Here is a 24632-nt window from a genome sequence, read left to right as displayed (position 1 = left end):
CTTAACCTGCCTTCTGTCATTTGACACTTTGGACCCTTCTTTTTGAAGCCTGTGTACTACTGTCCCCTCTGCCCAGGCCCCTGCTCCCCCAGGTCAGCTGTGGCTTGCTTGCTGCCATGTTCAAGTCTCTGCTTGCAGGTACCCTCCTTGAGCAGCCCCCTTTGAGCATGCTCCCCCTACCCTGGCATGCTAACCCTAGCTGGTGAGCTTATCATCTTTTGCCTCTGTTGTCAAGTGTCCCTCCCAGCACCCAGAACAGTTCCTGACACTCAGTGGTCATTGCAGAGATGCTTTTTGCTGATGCAAATTCAGTTCACAGCACCCTGCCAGGCAGCGGGTTGATCTCAGCCGCCACAGTGCCTCATCACTAAAGGCCCTCCTTGGACACATTTGGCACTGTGGGCTCTGCCTAAGCGAGGAAGACTCTGCACGGGCAGGGCCTGCAGATGGTAAGAGTTGTGTTTGATTGATGTTTTGCCTTAAAGACTCGTCCACGCACCCAGTGCACTCAGGGAAAGGGCCCCAGGGAACAAGCCAGGCTTTGAAGTGGGGGGGGGGGCATCTGTCTAGCTCGGAGAAAGCTGATGTCATTGGAACATCTTGTTGGCTGATAAGTGCTTCAGGGAGCCCGTTCCAGTGTCTCTGGAAGAGGCGGCCATGCTGTTTCTGGAGCCAGAGGAGTATTGAGATAAACAGCAGTGTTTCCTGGATTCCATAGCCAACCAGCTGCAAAGCTAAGCTAGAAGACTAGAAGGATGGTGCTTATCAGGCCTAGGTGGGTCATGGTGGAAAAAGCTGGTCATTCTAGAAGCTGCTTCAGGAAGCATGGTGCCTCCTAACTCCGGGCATGAATCCTTGGGAATCTCCTTTTAGGGGGCTTCTTGAGGGATGCATCTGGAGCAGGCAGGTACACCCTCTTCCCATCCTGCTTTCCTGTGGTTCAGAAGCCCTGAAATGGGTTTAGATCAGGCCTTCCTACAGAAATTACAAGAGTGACTGAAGAAGATGGTTGTGTACCCCAGGGTTGCTTAGTCTACCACTTGCTACAGTTCCAGCGCTAGGTCAGAGGAGGAATCGCAACTGAACCATCAAGGTACACAGGATTAGTCAGTAAGCCAGCATCTATACTGGCTCATCCCCCCCCCCCCCCGCCTCCCCCCCCCAGGCAGGGACTTGTCACCAGAGCTAGGTCAGGCCATGCAAAGGGACAACAGACACCCCTTCCTTAGAAGGCACTCAAGATGAGAGCCTGTCTGACTCTGGGTTCAGGAAAGCTGGCTACTGTGTGGATTTAGGGTCCCAGAGCATGCGCACTCACCTGATATTAATGCACAGCTACAAGATAAGAGAGAAAGTAGTTCAGGAGCTCGGGCAGGCAGTTTGTGGTCTTACACGTGACCTGACCTCCTCTCTGTGACCCAGAGTGTTAGTTAGCTGGTCGTTTTCACGTTCAGTTTCATGGGAGATCTTGGCATCATCGTCACCTTCTTCCTGACTTACTCGGGTCCAATGAGGGAATAGTGTCCTTCCTTGCAAGACCTCAAGCCCTTCAGCCCCGTATGACTTGACCCGTCATCCACTTGTATAGAGCAGAGCTGCCCATAGCAACAGTAGACACCCACATATGTGCCAGACCGCCTCCCCTTCACGTGTGTGCTTGTGTGTTCCTCTACAGCCTCCAGGGAGGCACTGTAGAATCCTCATGTGCAAATGGAGCTGCAAGACACAGCCTTGCTGAAGAACGCCCCATGCCCCACAGCACTTGAGGGCCTCTGTCCCAGATCTACAGGCTCCCAGCCCAGCCCAGCCCAGCCCAGCCCAAGGGCTTCCTCTGGAAGATAATAGCCCATCTGTCCCAGGAAGATGTCTACTTTCCTGTAGACAGACTCGGTCCCAGACAACTGCAGAGACCCTGACCGGTGTTTACCAACTCCAAGCTAAGGGAATCCGCCCCCCAACCCCCAATTCTGGGAACCAAGGAGATGCTGGGAAATGGGTTTCCGCCCACTTCACAGAGGGCAGGCATGCATGGCTTGAGCTTCCACATCTAGCCCAGGCCTCTCTCGAGGCAGGTGAGGTGAGCCTGGAGAGCACTTCCTGGAGAAATTAGAAGCAGGGAGGCAGCTGAAGAGCAGGCTGTGTTTCCTGGGTTCTGCCTCCAAGGACAAGGGATGAGTACAAAGGAGGCAGGATTTCCTGCCCCTGCCTGTTCTTCAGGAGAGGGCTCTCTACCTCCTTCAACTCTGTGCTGTCTGCTCCGACCGAAGTAAGTGGGATTTGGTGAGTTTGGGCCAACAGGAAGTGGCAGATGAGGGCTTCTGGGCACTGGCTTAGAGAAGCTTCTAGAACCTTCTCAGATGGCAAAGTACACAGGAAGAGGTAAAGGGGAATTACTTGGGGGAAAGCATGGCTTTTATTCTGACAAAAGAAGAGCCTAGAAAGCGTGGCCACTGTCCTCAAGGGTCTGAGAGCCGTCCCCATGCAGTCCAGTCCTGCGGAGCCGCCGTGGGCGAGAGGAAGGAATGGCAGGGTGTAACTACTGCAGAATTGCTGTGCTCGGAGCAGGCATGGTTCTGTGAGGGGTAGGGGAATGAGATATTTTCGGGACAATGGCGGAAACGGTGCAGTGTGTGTTCAAAGCCAGGCATGGACTGTGGAACTTCGCCCCACAATTCCCACGCTGGACCTCAGATCCTCTCGCTTCTGTCTTGACCCTCATCTGGAGTGGCCAGCCTTAGCTTTTCTAACTCTGAGACTATCAGGCCTCATGGTTGTCCTTCCATCCTGGAAGAACTGCCAGCTCCCTCCCGATCTCAGCAACTTCCGCCTTGCGGGATACTAGGGACACTGGTAGATAAAGAGGCTGGTGGCTCACTCTACAGCTGGTTGTGTTCCCCCTCAATAGCCCTGTCCAAAGTGCCTGTCCAAAGTGCCTGCCTTTGCCTTAGACACGGTGTGTGTGTGTGTGTGTGTGTGTTACAGGGAGTTGTGAAGTTTTGAACTATCTCATATGGATGCTGGGAACCAAACTTATGTCCTCTGCAAAAGCGTCAAGTTCTCTTAGCCTCTGAGCCATCTCTCTAGCGCTCGAGCAGGTGCTAACATTGGTTGCTAGGCTTGTTAGGACAAATCGCTAAGACCCAGCAGGGTTCTCAGTAGGTATAGAATGGTGTCTAGGGATCTGTGTTTGTGATAAAAAAAAAAAAAAAGGCTGGTGTTGATGCTACTGTTTGAAGTCTCATTTTGAGAGCCCTTGCTCTGGTAGATTTGCAGTGTCCCTGGCTGCCCTGAGGCAGGCTAGCTCTGTGTGGCCTCCACAGGCTGGAAGAAAGAACTTCCGGGACTAGGCTCCGAGTCACCCAGAGCTGTATTGAAACTCTGGCTGTGTTTATGTACACAGCTATGTACAGATGGGCGGTTTGCTTTAGCACCGCGCACACTTGCAATTGCTGGTACAGAGTAACCATATTCAGAAGGTCATCATGGATCCAGGATGGTGACTTACAGAGAGATCTTAGACCACCCAAGAGCATACAGAAGCACCCTAGCAGTCCTTACTGCCAGGGTGCGATGCTGCCCCAGACCATCTTACGTAGTCTGAGTCGAGGGGCCCACCCCTCCCCAGTCATGCCTGCGAGTGGGGGACCTGTCCGTTGCTCGCCCCAACCTGCCCCTTTGAGAAGGAAGGGCAGCAGTTGTCATCTGGAGAGCCATCCTTCAAACCTTGGCTTGGGGTCAGCGCCGGCTACATGCTCTAAGGAATTGGTTTGGGTGTGTGTGAGACTCTGCGGGAGCCAGCATACACGGACCAGATTGCATGCAGGACACAAGGGTGGGGGAAGGAGACCACCGAAGGCCTGTTGCCGTGGCCCTGATGGAGTTCCGTGGCCTCTTCCCCCACTCACTTGCATTCTGTGGCCCCTGGGTTAATGGCCGTAATAGCAGAAGCGCAGGCCGATGTCTGCTGCAGACACGGAATGAGGGTTGACTATAGATGCCGTCTGAAGCTTGCTCGGAAGTGGGGAGCCCTCGGGGGTATGTGCCCTGTGGGAGACATGTTCCGAGGTGAGTTTTCTAGAGTGGGGCTTAAGAATCTCTCCACTCCAAGAGTCCTGAGGTCACGGGAGTCCTGCCTTACCCACAGATCCACCTTCTGCTGTTTCAGTTACCCGCCATCCTCTGGGCCCAGGCGTGCATGCCTGTAATTCCAGCAGGGCGATTGCCTGCACTTAACATAACACATTACCAGGTCAGCCAGGGCTCAAGCAAGATCCCATGTGGGTCAGTTACTACGATCAACTATGATCTGAAAATATTACATGGAGAATTACACGTCTTGAGAAAGAAAACGGTGTACATTCAAATAAAAGGACTTTTACTTACCTGTATTAGAATTCTCCCCTTCTGTTATTGGGCATTGTGGTTTATTTCTTGCTGTGCCCAAGTATAAATTTAACTGTCCTCAATGATTTGTTTTAGGGGCAAATGTAGTGTGCATGGGCCCTGTTATGTGTGGTGTCAGGCATTTCCTGGGGAGCAGGGTGATAGGAATGCATCCCATGAATAAGATGGCTACTGAATCCCAGTCCCTGTTTTTTCCATGGAGTCCCAGAGCCCTCACTCCCGGGGTTAAGACACACAGTGAGCTGCTGGACAGGCTAAGCATCCCTCAACCGCCTTTGGGGAAGCAGTGTTAGGAGTTCATGACTTCTTAGACTCTTGGCATGTAGGCTCTCCCTGACCTTTAGGACAGCCTGAGAGATAAGAATGACCTTGCTTAGCCAGGCGGTGGTGGTGCACACCGTTAATCCCAGCATTCGGAATCCCAAACAGAAGCAGGCAGATCTCTGTGAGTTCGAGGACAACTGGCATCTACAGAGCAAGTTCCAGGACAGCCAGGATTACACGATTACACAGAGAAACCCTGTCTCAAAAACCAAAAAAAAAAAAGATCCCGCTTCTGAGACAGAGGAATCTAAGTCACAGAGAGGCGGGGGGGGGGGGGGGACGGGGACGACTTGCCCCAGGCACACTGCCTAGGACAGGTGGGAATTGCAAGGCCTGAGAAAGAATCTGGGGCCTCTGATAGAACTCCATTACTAACGTCAGTCATTAAAGACAACGGCAGCCAAGCCACCAGACAGGGTGACAGTTCCTACTTGCCAAAACACCTGCGGCTGACCACATTTGCACTGCGTATTGCTTACTTATTGACCCCCGGTCCACGGGATGACAGTGGTGTGTGCTGAGGAGAGTGGAAACTTCAGGGGCTAGGAAGGAGGCCCCGCAGCCGGACGCAGTAAGGATCCAAGGGGCTCTCTTTGTAGCTGTGCGACTCTGAGAAAGCTACTCAACTTGCCTTTTAAAGCTTTGTTTGTTTTTATTTTGTATGTATGATCGTTGGCCTGTATGTGTATATGGTGCGTACACAGGATGGAAGACAGCGTCATATCCTCTGAAACTAGAGCTGCAGGAGGCTGTGAGCCACCATGTGGGAGCCGGGTTTTGAACTCGGGTCCTCTGGAAGAGCAGCCAGTGCTCTTAAGCACTGGGCCATCTCTCCAGCTCTCAAATTATTTTTTCAAAACTAATTTATCTATCTATCTATCTATCTATCATCTATCTATCTCTCTCCATATCTATCTATCTATCTATCTATTTATCTATCTACTCAGGTACATGGTAGCAAGTGCATTTACCTCTGAGCCATCTTATTGGCCTTTGTTCAGCTTTTGGTAACTGTTTTCCCTTTGTGTACTTTTTACCTTGAGATGGGGTCTGACTGTGTAGCCCTAGCTAGCACAGAACTTGCTATGTAGACGAGGCTAGCCTTTGCTTCCTAAGTGCTAGGATTAAAGGCATATACCACCACACTCGACCTGTAAAACCTAATTTCTCATTCTCAGTATCGTGTGTCTGTACTCAGCAGGTGGGGACGGGAGAATTTCCCAGAGGCTCACAGGCCAGCTGCCCTGGCAAACCCAGCAACAAACAAGAGAGCCTATCTACAACAAGGCAGAAGACCTCTAACCAGCACCCAGGGGCCCCCTCTGACCTCCGTGTGCCGCTGTGACACACGCATCCCCGCCTGCACATACACACAGGTGCACATCCACACACATCACGCACACGTGAAAACGTTCAAAAAGGAGAAGAAAGGATAGTTGCCTGGGTAACTGGCCTGACAGGGCTTCGGCAAACATAAAACCGAGTTGTGGTGAGTCCGTGGTGTTCATGTTCGCTGGAACATGACCAGGAGGAAGCTGCTGCGGGAAGGTGTGCGCTTCAGAGAAGGGTGGCTTGACTCTGGGGAGCTCTTCCCTAGCTCTGATGTGGGAATCGAGGACAACCCAAAAAAGGCCCGGGTCATCCCAGCAGCGGCGACAATGGCCAGCCCCGCTTCACCCGCCAGTGTGGAAGCCACAGGCAGACCGCCACTGCACTTTGTTAAACAACAGCCTCTGATCGGGGATTTCCAGGGTGATCCTTTGTGGACTTTCAAATAGAAAGTGATTTTGCATGCGCACTGTCTGGGGCTGTGTCTCCTTCTTCCTGTTTACCTTCAGTTTGCATCCTGAGGCCCAGACCCAAATGCCAGCTCCACCTGTGCCCTGTGGAAGGCACCCTCTCCTGGGCAGGGGGGAGGAAGAAACTCCAAGGGCAGGTTATATGCACTGCTGTACGTGTGTGTGTATGTGTGTATGCATGTGTGAGTACACATACATGCATGTGTTTGTGCGTTTGCATGTGCATGCGTTTATGCGTGCCTTTTTGGGCAGTCCCCAATTCCCACATCAGTTCCTAATTCCTTCCCACAGTGTTCGCTTACTTGGTCAGTCTCAAATGTTTTGGGTGAGAATTCGTTGGACTCCCCATAGCCAAGGCTAGCCGGGCTGAGCTGGGCCGGTCCCCCCCTACCCAGTTCCCAGGAAGTGGAAGCATTGACCACGAACATCCCTCTGGGGAAGACATGCTGCTTCTCAAACCTCCAACCCTAACTCTTAGGGGCCAGAACCGGCCAAAAATAAAAGGACCAAATCAACAACCACTCCCACACCCTGTCCTCTCCTCCCTTAAACCACAGCCACAGAAAACAGAGCCCCACAACCCAACACACCCCGGGTGGCTCCTGGGCAGCTTTCCAAGCAGCTCTTCTGAACGCCAAGCTTGGGGCAAAGGCAGTTGTAAACCGGCAGCCTGGCATGCTTCAGCTAGAGCTGCCCTGCCCGGGCTTCTGAGCCCACACTGCCCTATCAGGGCTCTTAGTTTTTTTCCCTTTAAGCAGTTTCTTTGGACCTCACTTACATGAGCCTCTGGCCCACTTAAGTGGACAGAGAAAGCTAAACCAAGTCCTTAAGCCACTTAGTTAAGTCAGAGGTAGGAGTTTCACTCCTGGCCAGCGGGGGTGGGGGGGGTTGGGGGAGTGATGGAAGCCTGGCCACACAGAGGCCCTTCAAAGGGGGGGGGTGTCAGAGGTCACCCAGAGATTGCACAACTTCAAGCCTTATCTGCCTCCTTGAGGTAATGGGGGAGGAGGAGGGTAGTGGAGAAGCCTTGAAGCATGAGGTGTTGAATTGAGCAAATAAATTCCAGGGGTACCTGGCAACTCTCAGATTGGCTGGGAAGCATACTACTCTGGGAAGATTTGTTGGCCTGGAGCTGTCAAGCAAGTCTCCAGCCACTGGTTCCCCTATCCCCAGACTCTTCTGTGAGCAGTACTGCCTTGAGATCTATAGAGATGTAAAACTCTCCAGCCTTGCCATCTAGCCACGGGAAGGAAATACATGCCCAAGAAACCCACGCTGAGGCTGCAGGACCTAGTGAGGGTTTGAAGTGCCTTACTGGGCCATCAGGGCTGCCATCTGGCCAGCACTTCCAGCCTCCTGATTCCCTTGAGTTTATTCCCAGTGCCTTTCTTATGAGAGCATAGAAAGGTTTCTGCACAGGGGCCAGGTTCCTCCAGAAAATCCGGAAACGAAATGGGTGATCTTCAACCTTCCTCCAGGCTCACCATTCTGGACTCAGTAGTTTTGTTTAATTGTGCCCAGGGCAAGCCAGGTACTTGAGTGTGCACGTGCATAAGATAGAGAACTTGTTTCTAGGCAACTTATCACCTAGGGTCAACACTGGTGTTCATCCCAAGAACAACAATGAAGGGTACCTGCCCTGTCCGTAGAGAACTACTGTGCAGACCACAGAAGGACAGAGGACGTAGTAAGGATGGCAGGCAAGGGATGGGGAGAAAGACCAGGGAGACTTTCCCCAACAAAGTTAAGTTTGCTCTGGGTCTGAAAGGTCATCCCTACACCCCTGGGCAGGGCAGTGACAAGCAGGGACACCATGCCGAGGGAAAGCCCAAACAGTTACACGGATATAGGAAAACACGTAGCCTGGTTCAGAAGAGAAAGCAGTCCACGGACAGCAGAAGGGTGTGGGAAACCCCGTGTACCTGAAATCTCTGGGTCACTGCCTAACCTTCCGCTGCTGCAGGAAAAGAGACTGAGAAAAAAATGCCCCGGTGAGGGACACGCTAGGCGGTGGCATTTAATGTGTGTGCTGGAGACAAGGTTCCACTCTAGCATCATCTCAAGAGACCGGCGGAGAGCTGAGGCAGGAGAATCCCTTGCGGGCACAGTTTACTTACAGGGAGGTGTCTTTATCTGTGGGCCTGTCAGTGTGGCATTCTGTCTGCTCTCCTGAAAGCCTTAAAAGTAGCTCTCAAGCCCACCCTGTCCTGCAACCTCGACGGCCCCCATGCCCTCAGACTGACCTTTGGAAATGAGACTCATGCCCCTCGAAGGCTGGTGGGGGTGGCGAGAGAGCGTCTCCTGTGCTCTTGGGTCTCTCTGTCCCCGGGCTGCAGATAAGAGTCCTCCTCCTTCAGGGAGCATTAGAACTTTCTTCAGTATGACTCTAGTCTGGGAGCTGACCAGCTGTCAGGCTGTATACTTCCATAAGGCTTTAATTTTCACTCTGTAACATTTTCTTCCTTGGATTTCCCCTCACCACTATTTAAAGTTTTCTCTTTCGATATGGCATCAACTCTGTAGCCCAGGCTGGGGTGGAAGCCACTTGTGATGGGAGACAATCTCCCCCCCCCCCCTCCTCGGAGGAGGACGCGGATTCTGTTTCTTCCCTCATCATTCTAGACCATGTATGTAAAAGCTGGCACTCCCCAGCCATCTTCAGAGGTAGATACACATGCATTTGTAATAGTCTGAAGTGCCCCCCCCCCGCCCCTGCTCTGTCTGTTACTTCCCCTCCATCTCTCACTGGTCTGGCTGAAGCATCACCTCTGGGAAACACATTAAGCTATTAACAGCTCGACTCCGATCAGTTTATCAGGCGCAGACAGAGTTTAGGCACTAGAATGAAGGTGTACCGCGTTAGGGTGGGGGGAGAGGCAAGCAACTCCATGGATGGGCCTCTCTCTCTCCTAAGGAGGGAGCTGTGGTATCCTTGGAGCCACCAACTGTTCCCTCCTGGCCTTGTCCCTCTCCTCCCTGCCTTGAGGGTCAAGAGCTCCAAACTCCGACTCACCCCAGAGTTAATCATTAAAAGAGCAGGGCAGGTGGGCAAATTCAGAGTGAACAGGAAGGAATCGGTGAGCACTGAGTGGTAGCGGGATGGAAAGGTCCAGAACGCAGCACAGGAAACGCAGAGGTAGGTCAAGCTGCGGGTGGGGAGTGTCAGAGCCTGTAAGGGTCGGCACTGAAGATGAAAGCCCGCCCAGGAGATGGGTCAGAAGGCCAGAGGCCACCAGCTGGGAGGAAGTAGAGTACTCTCTCACGTCACCCACACAGGCTAACCTCCCCCGGCTTACATCTGAGGCCATGCACGGAAAGGAGAGGAAGGAGATGGTGCCTTAGAGGCAGCTTGGTGGACTTTGAATCACTCCCCAAGGCAAGGTGTGTCGGCAGAGCTGCAGAGACTTGACGCCGCCTAGGGTAAATGCACAGCTGTCCCCCTCAGGGGTTACCCATGGCACACAGCCGACAGCTGGCCTTGGGGCAGTCTTCTCTCTAGGTACTCAGGCCTTGTTCGTTCAGTCTCTCTCTCTCTCTCTCTCTCTCTCTCTCTCTCTCTCTCTCTCTCTCTCTCTCTGCAGCCTCTACCATTTTCAGACGTGCCCCACTGTTACAAGGCTCTTCCCCAGACAGGACTTTGGACACACTGCATTTCGTTTATGAAAGATGACACCCTGCCCCTGCAGGGACCTGGCTGGCCTCTGCCATGCGATAACCCCCACCCTCTGCCACTCAGCGGCCGGCCGGCATTCTGACTGCTCCTCCCCATCCACGCCACTGCATGCCTGCACCTCTGACCCTCCCTCTGGTATGGGTGCCCACAGGTGCTTCTCGTTTCCTGTTTTAGGTACAGTCTGTCACCTGTGAGCGATTCTCAGGCTACGCATACCTTTCTTCCTCTCGTGGCCCAGCTGTTTGCTTGCTACCCTACCCCTCACATACGAGAAAGGGAATCTTCTACTTCTCAGTGCCTCGCGCGAGAATGGGAATGTACTGCACCATAGAGGCCCGAAAGAGCCAGCACATCTGTCTACTGCATATGAGCATGGGAGGGCAAGTCCGCCCTCTGGTCCCCAAATGGAAATTGGGCAGCTGCATCTAGCATCTCTGCTGTCTCCCCCCTTGATCATGAGCGGTACTTTCGCCTTCTGACCAGCAACGCCTGGGTCTGGGACTCTGCAGCAACTGACTTTCTGGAGGATCCTCACTGTTCGTGTTGCAGCTCTCCTAGGAAGTGTGATGAGCCTATAGCAGCATCCCTAGCGAATGCTGTGTGGGCCCCTGGGCTGGCAGCACCCACACAGAGGCTCTGACTTCCCGCCTTCCTTCCCACCGCCATGGCCCCATAGATTAGAACGTAAAACAGCAAAAGACAGCCACGGCTCTGCTGTCTTGGCCAGTAAGATTTTTGTCAAGCTTTGGTTCTGGGAAATAGAGATATTTTAAGATTTGGCTTCTGACTATATGTCTATTTTAATGCAAAACACGCATTTCCAAACGCCGGCCCCTCCGGGGTGTACCCCTACCCTTGAGCTGCAGAGACCTGGTAACCCCACTGTAGAGCACACACTGTGACAAGTGCCAGGGGTAGGGCAGATGCTAGAGGGGACAAAAGGGTTACGGTTGGAGCCTGTCTAGTGGGACAAGGTAGAAAATGTAGTTTAGAGAGTTGGCAGTGAGCCCAAGCGATGGCAGTATCGGCCTAGAGGGAGTGAGGGGAGGGGAGAGTCGCTCCCTTTAGAGAGTGGCAAGTCCTTCAGGGCAGGTGACCCTCGAGATGAGAACACAGGTGGGGTTAGGGGAAAGTGTTCCAAGGAAAGGACCGGTCAGACACGAGGCGGGAAGGGCCTTGATAGGTTGACAGCAGATCAAAGGTGACTGTGGCTGGAGCATGGAAAGTCAGGGATGGAGGGGCAGATAAGCCAAAGAAATTTAATTAAAATCGCATTCAAAAATTAACGAATTTAATTTCAACTTTCACTCATTTATGTTTGATGAGAAAAACAAACCCCTGAAGGATGGAAGTTATAGGGAAACATTTTCTTCAGCTTGCTCTGTTTAAGAAGAAAAATCATCCCTCAAGAGATTGGGAGCTGCCTTCTCACTTCCCCTCATTTTCAAGTTTCGGCTGCTCAAAAGAGCATGCAATGACGCGAAATAACATATAACAGGTCAGTTCCAAGAATCTTAGCCCAGGCCTGTCAGTGCCGAGGAAGCAGCACCTGCTTTCTTCAGCCAATACTTCCGCCCAAGCCAGACCCTGGGCTGGAGGTCCCGGTGCCCAGGCTCTTTGGGAGGGGGACGGGGAGCCACGCCCCAAAGCTTCAGAGAAAGAGAAGCATAATAACCCAGCCTGCAGCAGGTAGAGAACCCTGAGGAGGGACCAAAGCATGGGAAGCTGTGTCGTCGCTTGTCCCCTACCCCTACTCCCCCGGCAGGCCACGGATGTCCCTTCTCCGGCAGCTGCCAGGTGTGTTTGAAAACATCCAAGCTCCAACCTTCACGTAACAGGAAATAAATATCTCCAGGGGTGTGGGCCAGGGTGTGTGTGTGTGTGTGTGTGTGTGTGTGTGTGTGTGTGTGTGTGTGTGTGTGTGTGTGCGCGCACGCGCTCCCTGCATGCCTACCTGTGTCTATCATACAGCCAGAATCTAGATTCTGGCCTTCTCGGGGTGCCAGTGACTGCCATGGGACAATTTGGGCGAGTTTGATGCGGAAAGTGAGATGGAGGTGAGCACGCGCGTCGGAGGAGAATACAAGCTGGTGTCCTGGCTAAGAACCAGAAAGGTCCTGGAAGCCACAGCCCCCTCTCGGGATCGCAGCCCGCCCTCCTGCCCCAGGCTGTCCCGCCTACCCTCGCCTACCCTCTTCGCAGGAGTTAAGGACCTCCCCGCTGGGCTGGCTGCGCTCTGGTCCCTCCTGCACCGGGCCCTGCGACAGCGGCCGGTGCCCCCCGCCCCCCTCCACCACGCGGAGTCCCGGGGGTGGTTCTGCTTGCTGGTGCATCCGAGAGTTGTTGGATCGTGCCGAGGGAGCACGGCTGTGTGTGTAGGGCTTCTGCTCTCGCCTTGGGTTTCCCCAGGGCTGGGCGAAGTGACCTCCGTGGCCTGCCAGGGATGCCCCGAGGGGCAGAACAGTGGACGACCTGGCGCCGGGGCCAGACCCGGGGCTGTGCCGGCAGGTGCTTCGGCTCCTTTTTTCCTTCTTCCCGTCCTCTCCCCCTCCCTCCTCACCCTGAAGTAAGATGAGCGTGATGCTGTGGCGCTGGGAACAGAATAATTCCACCATGAAGCTGGTAAGGGAACCCCGCGGACTCGCAAGCTCCACTTTGGTCTCTCGCCCGAATTGTTACTGAAGTGGAAAATCCCCGATCCGAAGTTGGTATTTCTCTTTTTGTTTCGAAGGTAGATTTCAGTGTGTGTTGGGGGGGGGGGGGGCGCAGAGCTGAGATACTTAGATGCTTACATCCCTATCCCTTCCACCTTCGAGCTCCTGAGCTCTGTCTGTGCGATTGCACCCCACGGTCTTCTCTAGGCAGGTCTGGGATCAGCGTGGTCTGCCTCCTGGACCCCTGCCCAGCATTGTGCCGTACTCCTTTAGGATGCACGTGGGTACTGCTCCCTGGTGGGCTGGCTCATTTGGGGCTGGGGATGGGAATATGTGGCCCCCTCTCCTTATTCTCCCTCACAGTGTTGTGGTAGTGCAAGCTTTAAAAGCTTGCAAGAAGCCTCCAGGCTTCAGGTATTTCCTCCCCCCCCCCCCAAGTTTTCAAAAGTAACCGCCACTCCCTCCCTGGAGAGGTGAGGCCCGCAGAGCTGCTCCGGGAAGGTTCAATTGTTTTCCCATCCCAAGCAGGAAACGTGATCCAAAGCCTCTTCTCCTGGCTTTGGCTTTGTGAGTTAGTGGTGTTTTTTTTTTTTTTTAATTCAGATGGTTTCAGCTGGCAAGGATAGCGATTCCCTCACTGAAGGCAGTGTCCTCAGCAAGTGGTGGACAAAAGTCCCCACTTTACAGCTCTCGTGCTGAGCTTAATATGTAATAGGAGCTCAATGCAGAATAATGTGAATAAGCTGGAATTCATGCTCACTGAGGTGATCTCGCTTAAAGAAGCTGTTTAGAAACAACACCAGCAAAATAGTGGGCGCCAAGCTTGAGTCTTCACATAATGGAGTATTGTTGGCAAAGTACGCTTTAGTGTTCACGCTGCGTGTGTTGTGATTGGCCTACGTAACCTTAAGCAACTATTTTTTTTACAGCTTGGTTTAAGATGCTGTAACATTAGCAGACATTACGCGCATGCTCCCGTCCAGGGCATGATTACAGCTCCTTAAACCTTTCCTGGAACCTTCTCCCAGCTTCCTCCCCTAGCCATGCCTGAGGGGAGAGCCAGGGCCCAGTCTGAATGGCAAAGGTTGCCAGACCTAAGGCTTCTACGAAGAAAATGGATTCTGTGTCAGGCAGGGAAACCATAAAACATCCCCCAGTAGATGGCATCTGGGCCCCGGTGACAGGTGCCTGAGGTCAGAACTGGGACATCCTCGCTGTCTCTTGGACCTATAGAGAGAGCTTTCTTCCGAGTGGGTCAGGGGTCAGTCTTTATTGGGTCTGTCTGGGTCTTTAGACTTGTCTCCTTTTCAAATGAACTGTGAAGACCACCTAAGATGCCTGGACCCCTTTCCCAGTCAGGTACAGGAGGAGGGGTGGAGGAGAGCAGACAACTTGCTAGCACACACAGGGCAACTGTTGCTTCCTGGGTACCGAATCCCAGTCAAGAGAATGCGTGGCTGGGTCTGGACATTCAGAGAGCTTCATGCGTCCTGCAAGTGGGCCTCAGCCCTTCTTCAGAATCCGAGGAGCAGCATTGCAAATCAATGTATCAAGCTACCAGCCATCTGCTGTGAACTTGCTCCTCCGCTAGGGAGCATGACCTCAGTAGACACAGCAGCTGCATCACGGAGGGCCTTTTGGCTCACACCCCACTCCTGGTTTTCTTCCTAACCCTGCCATTTACTAAATCTGAACCAATCCCCTTTTCTGTAAAACAGGGTTTTGCAGTTCTCTGCCCTTGTACAAACACGATACAGGGTAGTCTTTAAGAGCGGGTCCAGTCCAGAGTCTGAAACACTGGTGTAGATTGAGTGGGTACAGCCAACCTTCTTGTCATTGTTTTTCTTTAACAATCTGTGCCCCGCTTTGCCTGGGCTGCTGGGTGAATGACTGGGGGAAAGCAAACCTTTCTTATCTCTGAATCATCAGTGGGGCAGCAGGAGGGAGCTCCCTGGGGGGGAAAAAAAAACCTGTCCTAGAAGTCAATTGTGTGTGAATAGCAGCCCACAATGGGGCCTGGGGCCAGAGGTGGTGCCTGAACTTTTATCACTGATGCAGTTCAATAAACATGAAGTCAGCTAACCCGCAGCTCGAGAATTCACTGTTCTGGTTGAATAGTGGAGCAGAGGTTTTACTTCATGTTTTATTTTAAAGCTAATTGGATTTAAAAAGAAAAAAAAAAATAAGGTCAACAGTCATTAGGGGAGAAAGTTTGAATCTCTTTGTGTTACCCCTGCAGGGGAATGTCAGAGATGCACCTACCCACCTTGGAGAGAAGGCAGTGGCTGGTAGATCTTCAATGAAAGGAAGCGAGGTGACTACTCAGGCGGACACTCCTGCTGGGAGTGGATAAGCTTAGGTACAGCCAGGAGCATCCTTATGGCCCTTCCTTTAGATTCTTTGCGTTAGGCAGGACACGGGGAGAGACCATGATGCTGGAGCAGCTGGTATCACAGGAGAAGCGGTACCCATCAACCAACAGTGGTAGGGGGAAAGATACCCAGAGAAGTACCTGTCCCCAGCCTGCAGTCTCTTCTAGCGCAGAGCCCAGGCTTCTAGACCTCGGCCTCTTGATCTGTAACCAGGGAGCAGAGCATCTCTCAGGTCTGCTGTGAAAATTAGGGAGAAGTTGCAGCTGGTTTTACCCTCGGCCCGGGTAATCAGTTGGAGGGAGGTGAAGGGCTGCCCTCTGACTAGGAGGTGATCTGTAAGTGTGTGTGTGTGTGTGTGTGTGTGTGTGTGTGCGCGCGCGCGCGCGCTCGAACGCACATGCACGCGCGCATATTTCTACACACAAGGAAAGGAACAGTGCTCCTCATGAGCAGCAGTGCCAAGCTTGGAGAAGTATCACTCAAGACTCCTTCTGTCCACCTTCTCCTTATATCTCAAATGTGACACAGAGACCCTACATTTGTGGTTGAGAAGAGACCAAAAGAAAAAGGGTTGCTAAAATAATCTTAATAGCCTGTGTGCAGGGAGGCTTTAGTTTGCAGAGATTCTGTTTCATCTTCCCACAGCTCTGCCAACCAGAAACTATTTGATAACAGCCCCTGCTTGTACAGATGAGGAAAAGAGGCTCAGACTTCAAGGACCTGCCTCTGGTTTTCTGGTGGCAATGACCAAGCGCCACACTGCTCACTTCAGAGCCCTGTGTGCCTCCTAGAGACCAGCAGGGCTGAAGGACAGAGAGCGCTGCAAGAGTTTCTGACCTGACTGTGCCCTCTCCAGCATTTCTCTTCGTGGGCCTCTTTGTGAGTGCCTCTGGCCTATTGTCTTTCTTTATACTGGGGGAGGCTGGGAACAAGGTACAGAAAAGGTCAGGGTGGGTGAGTAATCCTGAAAAAAAACAAAACAAAGCACCAACAACAAAACACAGGACCCTTCCTCAAAATGATGGAGAAAGTAGCTCTGAGTGGGAAATGATGAAAAATAATGATGCTGAATGAGCCACTAGCTTTCACCAGAGGCACTGGTCAGTGCGCCCCTCCCAGCCACCCACCCCCACACACAGCCTGCCCTTAGCTAGGCTCATGGGGAAATTATAAGGGATCAGAGGCTCTGGGGCTCTGTCTGTCTTCCAATAGTTTGTTCTACTGAGATTCGAAGCTCAGGAAGCAACAGTACTGGCAGCCTGCTCTATGGCCCTCCAGGAGCATGCTCACTCCGCCAGCACATCTTCTAAAAGTGGGATGATACACAAAAGATTAGCATGGCCCCTGGGCAAGGACACCACTCAAATTCCTGACGCCTTTCATGTGTTCAGTACACGAGAGAAAACAACACCACACCCAGAAGGCCAGTGTGCACCTTGGGGGATGTCAGTGGGTAAGGTGCTTGCTAAGCGAGCAGGAAGACCTTACTTTAGACCCCCGGCATTCACACAAAAGCTGAGTGTGGTGGCATGTGCCTGTCACCATCCCCCTGGGGAGGTGGAGATAGGCAACTTGCAGAGCTTGCTGAGCAGCTAGCTAGTCTCCCTGAAATGGTGAACTCCAGGCTCAGCGAGTGACGGCTTCTAAAGAAATAAGGTGAAGACTGATAGAGGAAGGCACTCAAGTTGACCTCTGGCCTCCACGGGATGTGGCGTGTACTGGAGAGGCACATCTACCCACACACATACACCATACACAAACAGCACCGATGCCTCTTTGGTATTTCCTTTTTCCGGCTTGAAATTTAATTGCCGGATAAAGAAAGAAAGAAACATTTAAGGTGTTCCATATACATACGTTCAATGACATATGTACACACAGGGAAATGATCACTACCATGACACTAACACACACATCCCTTGCCAAGGTGGCTTCTTCCTCACCTCTATCTGGATCGGCTGTTTCTCATTTCATCAACTCCACTTTGAGAATAAAGCTTGTTGGCCCTCATTTGAAGTTACTCCCGAAGGATCCGTTACTTCTGCTCTTGGGCATTGTAAAGTCTCTCTCTCTCTCTCTCTCTCTCTCTCTCTCTCTGCTTTCCACTAATTGTAATTGGCACAGACTTTTCCATCTGCTGGCTACTGAACTCTATCTGTTTTCTGTTAGTCTTTTAATGCTCAAGAGCAAGAAATTCCACCCTTTCTTCAAGGAGCCAGGTTGGGGAGGACAGGAGCTTCCATCTGCATCTCCACTGTGCGTAATAAGCCTTGGTATTCATTTCAGAATCAAGACAGTTGCATGGATGTGCAGGAGGTTTGGCTTTGCCTAATTACTGGGGAAGTAAAGACTGGAACATTGAAGGGAAACAAAGCAGAACCCTGAAATTAGCAAGGAACTTCTTTGGATGACATCTGGAGAGGTTACACATTTTCCTTCAGTTTTGTGTCAATAGAGGCAGAGATATTTATAATTAGCCCCTCTGGTGGCCCAGCTGTGCCTGCGTTACCAACATAATTGTTTTTGTATGGAGTTAGTACAAAACATTTTTTTTTTTTTTTTTTTTTTTTTTTGGTTTCTATTTCTGATCTCTACTATTTAATGCCACCCACCCGGAAGACATGTGGCTAACTAAGCTTTTCTTTAGGGTCTCCAATCTATGTCGGACATGTAGGCTGCTGTCATCGTAGCCTGCCACCAGCCCAGGGCTCTCCCCAAGGGTTGTTCTTATGATTGACATGTCATTGCAGATGTGAGGTGATAAGGGTTGCAGGCTGAAAGGTGGTGAGACAGAGAGCCCAGACGGCTACCCAGGATGCCGTGGGGCGGGGAGGGGTAGGTCTGCTTAAGCAGGGTAACTAGACAGGTGTGCTGGAGATACTTGGAAAGGCTGGGAGGTAGGAGAGACTTGTCTCTGCTTCTGAAACTGCTAACTCCATCCTGTCATAACTCTGTGTGTGTGTGTGTGGGGGGGGTAGACAGAGATAGTGTTGTCACCCCGGTGAAGTTTCGGGATTCCGGTGCCATCCGCAGCCGGGATCCTTCAGGGCAGCTGAGCTTGTTAGGGACGAAGCCGTTTGTCAGCGGCATTGGAGGCCTTTCGGTGTGGCTGTGGTTTCTCTTCCTCTATTCATCTGCACTGCATCCCGTCAGGAACTGTGCGTCCCAGCTGCCACAGCCAGCAGCGGTCTTCCGTATTCGCGCTTCTTTAAAAGAAGACATCTGTTCATGTTCTTGTCTATTTCCTCCTTTAACAGATCCGCTGGTATTGTCTATGTGTATGACAAGCATGCAAGTGTGTGCAGATCAGAGGGCAACTCTGGGTGTCAGTTCTCTCCTACTTGTTGAGGCAGGGGATTGTCTTGTTTCTACTGATCATCCTACTCCAAGCAATCCTCCTGTCTCTGCTTCCTATCTCGCCCTGTGATTATAGGCGGGTCCTGCCACATCAGGCTCCCCTGCAAAGCTGAGGCCTGCACTCTAGGGCCTTGTACCTGCTAGGCAAGCGCTCTATCCCTGAAGTGTATCCTCACCCCCATAGTTTATTTATTTTTTGTTTTATGTGCATTGGTGTTTTACCTGTATGTATGTATGTCTGTATGTCTGTGTGAGGGTGTCAGAACCTCTGGAACTGGAGTTACAGTTTTGATCTGCCATGTGGCCATGTGGGTTTTGGGAATTGAACCTGGGTCCTCTGGAAGAGCAGCCAGTACCCTTAACCACTGAGCCACCTCTCCAGCCCCACATCTGGCTTTTTTTTTTTTTTTTTTTTTTTTTTTTTTTTTAAACATAGTTTCTAGGGGTCAAGCTCAGGTAGTCAGGTTTGTAGGAAAAAAGTACTTTCACTGGCTGAGTCATCTCACCAGCCCAATTAATTCCTTTTCCAAAGCCCACATACACCAAGTCCCCATTCTAAGAAACCCCAGCCCCAGGCCACTCCACCTCCTCAAGTAGGAGCAAACCCCTACAGGGATATTCAGACATCTGCCTCTCTCTCTTTTTCACTTACTGGTAGCAACGAGGTTGAAGCAGCTTGCTCTACCTTGGGTTACCAAATTTCCACAGCCTCAAAGCGATGAGGTGAACCATGCACTGAGACCTTCAAAACAGTGTGCCAAGATGAACCTTTCTCATTTCCAAGTTGGTTTAAACTGGATCGTTACAGTTAATGAAGGCTAATACACAATCAAATCAAATCCTGAGTCCTGCTGCCTTTGGCAGTGTGACCTTGGACAAGTCAGGGAACTTCTGCCCCCCCTCTGTTGATAAACAGAGAGTTAAATGAGCTACTGCAAAGTCTCAATGCAGGGCTGAGGAATTGTCCCCGCTGAGCCTGGAAAGGCACTAAGGATATATATGCAAGGCATGTTATTGCTTTGGGTGCACATTTAGCTGAGCAGTGAACTCTGGAGGTGATTTTACTTGCTCTTCTTGTCAGTTTCCCCCTATGGTCTTGTGGAGAGTAAGAATCGTCGTGTTTGCATGCTGGATTCAAACTCCAGTTGGCGGACTTGGAGCTAAGCAGCCCACAGCCAGAAGGGACAGTAGAGTCCAGGACTGAGGGTTCTGGAAAGTCATCATTACTGTCAGGAAGAGGCCCCGCGACAAGGAGCCCCAGCCACACACTTCAGAGAGGGACCAGCCTAGGGCCTCTTGTTTATGACCACTCTCCACACACCTGCCCTTCCAGCCTCTCTAGCAGAGGTGCAAAAGAAGCGCCAGCCGCTTAGAGTCGCGCCTGGAAAAGCCATGTTTCTTTGGAAATGGGCCGCAGATGACGTAACCCCATGGTATCCCGTTACCCGGTTCTTGGCTAATCTTTGTATAGAACTTGTTTAGGTGAAATCTGAGTCTGGAGAAGCCAGTTAAAGTACATTACTTTCTCACTGTTGAACGCCTCCTGGACTTGGGATAACATTTAATCTAAAGAGTAAAGTGATATTTCCTGAGATAGCAATGAGTTCATGTTTGGAAATTAATCCAACTGAGTTTATTGCATCATTTTTTTTTTCAAGTGCAAACTGCAGTAGTGGATGTTCTCTCTACCAGGTAATGTCTAGCCTGGCCACTGCACTGGGAGAGTGGGGAGCTCTAGGCATGGCAGTGTTCAGCTCTCTGGCTGCACACTATTCCAGCTTCAGCCATGTTTTGGTTTAAGGGCACTATGTTTTGAAGTAGTAGTTTTTGGGTCCTGGGAAACTCGGCAGACAGGCCTGATTTAGCTCATGCTTCCTGGGTTTGGGAGACTTGTTCCTTGCCCTTTTATCCTCTGCAAAATGCTTCCCTCTCTGTAACGATGAATGAGCAGTACCTTGTGCAGTCCAAAGAGAGGAAAGAATGAATGTGAAGCCTGTCACTGTCCCTTATTTCCTGAAGGCATGTGGAGATCCATACATGATTGACTTGACAAAGACTTGTCTGTCTGCATTCCCTTTCTGTGACGTTTAAACTGCAAAGTCCCAGGACTGGAGAGGTGGCTCAGTGGTTAAGAGCACTGGCTGCTCTTCCAGACAACACAGGTTTGATTCCCAGCGCCCACATGGGGGGGGGGGGTCACAACCATCTGTCACTTCAGTCCCAAGGGATCTGACACACCAGGCATGTATGTTTCACAGACACACATATAACCAAGACATCCAAACATGTAAAACGGAAGCTACATTGTCAAGTCCTATTGACGGGATCTATACGGGAGTGGTTGTGGATAAAGAATGTCATCTCACATGCCTTGCTTTTGATTATGTTACCTGCACCCTTCTTAGCACATGCGTATTCGTAGAAGAGCTAACCCTGACCTTACGTGGAGAATATGGTCCCCGGGGGCTGAGACCCAGAGACGATCACACTTCCATCAGAACTAATGGCAGCCACAGAGCTGCCTGCCCTCTTTTCATTCCCCAGAAGCCACCCAGCCCCCGCTACATGCCCAGGGCTCAGTCACCATTTTTAATTCCCAGCGGCATGTGGAGTGATCACACGCAACCCAGGCCTCCGTATTTTCAGCATAGCACAGTGAGTCAATCCACAGGATGGCTAGTGGAAAGACCTAAGTCTCTTGTCCTGGCTGCAGCTGGGTCCCAGCCCTTCGGAGGTTCATCCCACAGTCAACATTGGTTAAGTGTTTTCAGGGTTCTGCAGTGACACGACATGCCCTAGGTGTTTCGGGGAAAGCTTTGGGAATCTTCTGGCAAGGCTCCTGTGTGAACCCTGACACACCGGATCTGGGAAAACGGAGAACGTAGGCATCTACCTTGCACCTCGTATGGCCCCTGCATGATTCCTATCATGTGGTCCTGGGCTGAGACTGGGGAAAGTCGCCAGGCCCTTTACATCAGACTCAAGTTATCAGAAGACCTCATTACTTCTGGGTTTTACTGTATGTTCTCAGGAAGACTTCATTACTTCTGGGTTTTACTGTGTGTTCTCAGGACGGAGCCAGTGGGCTCTGGGTCCCAACTTAGCCCACGTGGACTTAGCTCGCCTGCTGTATGTGACGGCAGCTTGCACCTAGTGAAGACCTTTAACTCTGATACTTGGGGGGTCGCATTTGGAAGATGGGTGGAGCCTCCTTGAGTTTCCGTGGCGTCAGACTGTGGTCCACTGGAGGGCTGGGTTTCTAGCTGTTCTGGGTCTTACATGCTTTGCATGCTCCAGATTCTGTATCCGATCCAGGAAATAGGAAGGTGATGGAGGTGCCTGCTCCTCCCCCAGCATTTGTGCTGTGGAGGCCTCCTCCTAGTAAGCATGAGCCGGATGCTAGCATCGCAGGCGAGGCGTCCGCTGGTGAGCGGGCCTCTCTGTAGACTCGCAGGCAGGCAGGGCTTGCCAACTGGCTGTCATTGGTGAGCAGAGACAAGGAAACTTTGAAGAACCCCGAGGCATTTAGCCTGGGAAATGTGTGCCGCGGCCCTGAGAGATCTGTAACGCAAGAGGGAGTCGCAGCAGAGAGTAGCCAGCTAGACGTGATGGATTGGTTTTGGCAGTGCCACGCTGGAAGTTATTCATAGCATTTTTCAAGTTCTGTTGAATATTTATCTACACTGTGGTCCAAATGGCACAAGGGGAATGTGAATCAGCGTAAACAATGCCCTCAGCCTTCCTCCTCCTTGTGGCGGGAACGTAAGCCCACGGCCTTCGCTAACCTGCCTGTGTAGGTCCCCGGCTCCAGGACGGTTGATACATTGCAAAGGATCTGACTGAATCCAGAGGCAAGCTGCCTTCTTAACCCCCTGCTTGAGTCCACAGGGCCAGCCTAACCTGTCGCACCCCAGGATCTAAGGTAGAGGCTTGGGATGAGGAGGGAGAGGGCCAGAAGTTGCTCTCCTCAGAGTAAAAGGGTTAGTTTAAACACAGCAACACTACCCACTGGTGACCTGGGGTCCCAAGGTATCCTTTAGTACCCAGACTCCGGCAATAACACAACCTGCGATGCTCAGGTGCCTATGTAAAGTGGTGTTTTCAATGACCTACGCAACCTACCTGTGTTCTCTAACTCATCTCTGCATCGTTTGCAGAGCTTAATACAATGTAACTAGTTATTACACACTCTGCCTAGGCCTGGACACATACAGCAGAAATGCAGTTCTTAAAAAAGATTTCTTTTGACCTGTTGTTGGTTGAACTGCAGATTAGGAACCTGTGGCCACTCTACACTGACCTTCGCCACGGCAGATTAGGCACAGCTCCTCTTGTGGAAAAAGTGACCTGGTTGCTGAGAAAAAGCCAGAGATAAAGGAGTAGACGGTCATTTTCTTGGGAACCTGAGTGGGAGCTTGGGACAGAGGGTAAAGGGGAAAGTTCTGTTCTGTTTCTTTCCTACATGGCTGATTGCTGCCAAACTTCCTACGGAGAAGCAGCTCATGTGGGAAGGACACACTGAAATGGGAACTGCTGTGTGTGTGTGTGTGTGTGTGTGTGTGTGTGTGTACAGCATGCCAGACGGATAACTGGCTTCTCAGGAGGAAACAGAAGGCCCCTCCCCACCCTGCCTGGCTGCTGATGAGGGCAGATGTTGGAGAAGGGAGGGAGTCCCCTCTGACATTAGCAACCGAATAACTCAGTCCAGAGCATCATGATCTTGGACAAGTAGCAATTTGTCTGGACTTCAGAGCATCTGGTGGGAATATTGGAAGGTTTTCTGAGTCCTTTCTCATGGAGAGCAGCAATGGTGTTCATCAAGGGCTCTGGGAATGGCTCAGTGGTTAAGAGCACTTATCCCTCTTGCAAAGGACTCAAGTTCAGTTCCCAGCACTCATGTCAAGTGGCCTACAACCACCTTAACTTCAGCTCTGTGGAGGTTCAGTGTCATCCTCTGGCATCTGTGGGCTGCGCGCGCGTGCGTGGGCACGCGCACGTAGTTTAAAACAGTATTTTTTTTAATAATAAAAAAAATAAGGATTCTAGAAATTCAGACTTGTTGGCAGGCTAAAGGTGGGACTTAGAAAGGAGAAGCCACGGGTGGGGTGGCGGGGTGGATAGAAGTGGCAAAGCGCGAATTTTCATAATTTTATGAGATCTTTGCATTGCTATCAGGAGAACAACTCACGTACCCTAGGTGTCCCTGGCTGGGAGAAAGAGGACTGACTCTCTTCTTAGCCTAAATGCCAACTCTGACTCTTACTTGTCCCATGCCAAGCAATGCAGGGCCAAGAATAATTTAGCGTGGATATTTCAAGGGTAATGTGTTCCAGACGTAGTGCTAAGTAAACCCCCAACAGCCCGGTTTCTCAGCCCATGTCCTGGCTGACATCTGCTTGACAAACAAATCCTTGAAGCCTGTCCTACGGTTAATGGCTGTCCAGGCGTGCCTTTAGTATCTGCCTTTTGTGATGTGTGGATGGCAATTCTGTCATCCAAGCTTTGGGAAGCGAAGGCATAAAGATCAGGAGTTCAAGGGTAACCTGGGCTTCATGAGGTATGTCTCAAAAACAAAAAAAAAAAAAAAGATTTTAAGCCCTGAAATCCCAAGTTCAGCTGGGTGTGGTGGCTATGCACCTTTAGTTCTAGCATTCAGGAGATAGAGGCGGTTTGATCTCTGAGTTTGAGGCCAGAGACTTATCTAAAGAATGAATTCCAGGACAGCCAGGACTGCATAGAGAAATCCTGTCTTAGAGAGAGAGAGAGACCCCAAGGTTCATTCCTCAACCTTCTCAAACCTTTGTTTGCTACAGGGAGGTTTAATCTGCCCTTTCCCAGCCCCCAGTGAAGGCATGGATGTGTTTGCAGGCCTCACTGTCACTGGAACTGGTATGAGCTTGGTAGTTTAGCAATGCACACCGCCCTGGGTTCCTTCCCCAGCATGCATAAAACTGCGTGGCGGGAGAATCTGGACTTCAAGCTCATCCTTCATTACACAGCGACTTTGATGCCAGCTTGGGATACATAGGACTCTTTCTCAAAAACAAGC

The 24632-nt window shown here is 51.4% G+C and overlaps 1 protein-coding gene and 1 non-coding gene across 3 annotated transcripts in view; both read left to right on the top strand.

The window, feature by feature from the left end:
* The window catches only part of Nav2 (neuron navigator 2), a 329324-nt gene that overhangs the window by 42426 nt on the left and 262266 nt on the right, over window positions 1-24632 (top strand). The window lies entirely within an intron of this gene.
* On the top strand, window positions 16509-16615 carry LOC127214066 (U6 spliceosomal RNA). The gene has a single exon (XR_007833785.1). It is a non-coding gene; the product is annotated as a U6 spliceosomal RNA (small nuclear RNA).

The sequence above is a fragment of the Phodopus roborovskii genome, unplaced genomic scaffold (genome assembly GCF_943737965.1).
Source record: "Phodopus roborovskii unplaced genomic scaffold, PHOROB, whole genome shotgun sequence".
Lineage (NCBI taxonomy): Eukaryota > Metazoa > Chordata > Mammalia > Rodentia > Cricetidae > Phodopus > Phodopus roborovskii.
The sequence above is the reverse complement of the archived record's forward strand: the minus strand, read 5'-3'. Positions and strand labels throughout refer to the sequence as shown.